We start from the raw sequence: 212 nt of genomic DNA on the forward strand, positions 1-212 counted from the left end.
TCTGCAGGGCGCAGCTCCCACGGTGCTGGGCGCTGGTGCCTGGGACGAAGCCCCGTGCCTCCATTTCCGCTCAAAACAGCTTTCCCTGCCCAGCTTCTCAGCAGCCCAAAACATTGTTTGCATGGCTTTAGCTTCCCTGAAATGTATTTGCACTGAAAGTTTGCTCGCAGAAGCCAATGTCCTTTGCAGGCAACCTTCAAAGCAGAGCAGTG

This window comes from Pterocles gutturalis, unplaced genomic scaffold (genome assembly GCF_000699245.1).
Source record: "Pterocles gutturalis isolate BGI_N339 unplaced genomic scaffold, ASM69924v1 scaffold516, whole genome shotgun sequence".
Lineage (NCBI taxonomy): Eukaryota > Metazoa > Chordata > Aves > Pterocliformes > Pteroclidae > Pterocles > Pterocles gutturalis.